General features: G+C 38.5%; 1 long non-coding RNA gene across 1 annotated transcript in view; it reads right to left on the bottom strand.

The window, feature by feature from the left end:
- Nucleotides 1-271: 271 nt before the first annotated feature.
- The window catches only part of LOC146872293 (uncharacterized), a 7,068-nt gene continuing 4,416 nt past the window's right edge, over nt 272-2,923 (bottom strand). The window contains exons 2-3 of the long non-coding RNA XR_014983481.1: nt 900-1,015; nt 272-293 (exon numbers count right to left, since the gene is read on the bottom strand). This is a non-coding gene — a long non-coding RNA (uncharacterized LOC146872293). The remainder of the gene's footprint in view (nt 294-899; nt 1,016-2,923) is intronic.

The following is a 2,923-nucleotide window of genomic DNA, read 5'->3' as shown; positions in this document are numbered from 1 at the left end:
GAACAAGAAGGAGGTGGAGGAGGAGGAGGAGGAGTGAGTAAGTAAAAGGCATTGGAGGAGTTTCTCAATCGGCACGATTCGAAAGAGTCTCGCATTCGCTCTTTTCTATTTCGGGACACGTCCGCGCGTCTCTCAGTGAGGAGCAAGATAATGAAATTTCTCCTGTTACCATCGCCGTCATCGTCATCATTGTCGTCGTCGTCGTCGTCGTCGTCGTCGTCGTCGTCGTCGTTGGCGTCGAGGTTCAACTTCAAAGACGATGATAACCGCGAAAGAAGGCGGTTCGTCGAACTCTAATGAGAGAAAAAGAAAAAGAAAGAGCTAGAGAGATAGAGAGATAGAGAGATAGAGAGAGAGAGAGAGGAAAGGAAAAGAAATACGTAGGTAGATTTTCGCGGCAATTGGTACGAAACTGCGAGCAAAGAAGGAAGGAGTGATATCGGAACGACTAGGAACGACTATGAACAACTAGAGAGGCGCGGCTCGGTACCACGAGACTCGACCTGCTGTTGTCGAACCGTAGGAGGAGGTGATAGAGGTGTTGAAGATGGTGGTGGTGAGGAGAAGGGAGGGGATAGGAGGAGAGAGGAGGAAAGTAAGTAAGTAAGCAAGAAAGAAAGAAAGAAAGAAAGAAAGAAAGACAAAAAGAAAGGGAGAAAGAAAGAAAGAAAGAAAGAAAGAAAGAAAGAAAGAAAGAAAGAAAGAAAGAAAGAAAGAAAGAAAGAAAGAAAGAAAGGAGGTGGGACACCTGGAATGTGTGTAAGGTAAGCGGCGGCATCCGGGCAATGCCCTCGCATGTAAACAATCAGAAATTGCAGCCCCGGTTTCGCGAGGTAAAGTTAAGCGAACGCATGAGCTCTGCACTTACACGATCGATCGCACACGCGCAATTACATTACCGCATGGATATATAAGCTGAGAGACCGGTTCGTACGTTCTGCGCTCTCCTTCCGTTGCGCTCCTTTGCGTCCGTCCGTCCGCCTGCTGCCTGCTGCCTGCCTGCCTGCTTGCCTGCCTGCAAACCCAAGAAAAAGATAAGAGAGAGAGAAAGAGAGAGAGAGAGAGAGAGAGAGAGAGAGAGAGAGAGAATAAGAGAGAATCACCTCTCTCGCGTAAAAAGTCCTCCTACTTTGTACGACGTATCCCAATTTCGAAATGATACGCCTTTCGAAGTACAATATATATATATATATATACGCATATACGCGTACACATTTATACCTAAATGCATAAATCTATATATATATATACGTTTATATGATGCGTTAGTAGGAGAGGATCGAATTGAAATGACGCGGGATTCATTATGAAAGAATGCAGAGTGAACCGACGATGCGTGACAGGAATATGACGTTCGTACATCGCTTAGGTGCGTCGTAATCGAGGAGATCGATGTATTATGCCATTGTTGTGTCGTAGGACGTTCTCGCGTGATAATACACCATTGTTATATACCGATGATTTCATTATATAAATCCCGTCAATTTATATAATCTCGCCATTAGATCGCGACTGGCGCGGACGAACGGGAGGACGGAGTGGGGAGAGGGGGGGACCCGAGTGATTGGGTTGGATTGAATTGGTGATAGGGATGGATGAGAGAGATTAAGGAATTAAAAAAAAAAAAAAAAAAAAAAAGAAAAAGAAAAAGAAAAGAAAAGAATAAAAGAAAAATGGTTAAAAAAATGAAAGATAATAAAAACGGGAGAGGGAAAATTGAAAAAGAATAAAAAAAAAAAGAGAAAAGAGAGAATAGAAAAGATAATATAAATGAAAGAAGAAAATTAATCCTTCTATTCTCGGCATATATATATATATATATATTCGATCTTTTAAATTTGACGCTTATGGTACTTCGCGTATGTAGGAACCCTGTCGTGTATGTCGGGTTCATTGACCGACCGCCGACCTTTTACGAGCACACGAAGGATTCTGGATCAAACGGCTCCGACTATGTATCCCCATGAGGAAGAGACCAGCCTGTGTTTCAATTAATAAACGAAAAGGAGACACACTTGGTTACGAATTGGTTCGTTTACGAACACGGTGGAACGAAGATTGCGGTACGAAAGATTCAAGAGGCTTCGTTAATTGACATGTTAACCCTTTAAAAACGACGCAGTTTGAACGAACAGACACGATTTACTATGAGATCATGTAAAAGTTATTAGATACGTACGTACGTGCGTGCGTGTGCATGTATGTACGTGTGTGTGTATGTGTGTTAGTCTCGAAGGAGACTCAGATGAATTTTCAAAAAAGAAAAAAAGAGAAAAAAGAATGTACGATAACAATTAATTTTCGTTCGTTTCTCTTTTTCTTCTTTTCTTCTTTTTTTTTTTTTTTTTTAAATTTTTAATTTTTTAACTCTTCTTAATTTCGATCAAAATTATGTTACATTTAATATTAATTGTTGAACGTAAAGAAATTCTTATTATATTAGTTATAGAAGGTTATAGAGCGAAACGTGAGTGAAACGTGATACTCGTATATGAAGTTTCTAAAAAAAAGTACAGATTTGTAAAATTAAATGAGGGAGGGAGGGAGGGGCGGGGGGGGGGGGGAAAAACAAGAAATAAAAAGAAAACCAAGGAAAAAAAATATTAAAAACAAAGAACAAATAAATAAATACATTCCTTCGTTAATCCTCTTAAAATGATAATTTCTATTACGTATATATATATATATATATATGTATATATCGTAATTAATGGAATTGCATATGAATATCGTCTATTGGTTCTATTAAATATAAATAATATCTAATACCATGAAAAAGATATTTTATCGGTACATTAACCTTTCAATTATAATTTCTATCGTTTAATATCCTTTACATTTTTTTATTTTTCATTTTTCATATTTCCACGAGGATTTCATTTCTATAGATAATAAAAAGATTAAATCGAGTAAATACAATGGT

This window comes from Vespa mandarinia, chromosome 22 (genome assembly GCF_050613455.1).
Source record: "Vespa mandarinia isolate Hongniang chromosome 22, ASM5061345v1, whole genome shotgun sequence".
Taxonomy (NCBI): Eukaryota; Metazoa; Arthropoda; class Insecta; order Hymenoptera; family Vespidae; genus Vespa; species Vespa mandarinia.
This window is presented reverse-complemented; position numbering and strand designations above follow the sequence as displayed.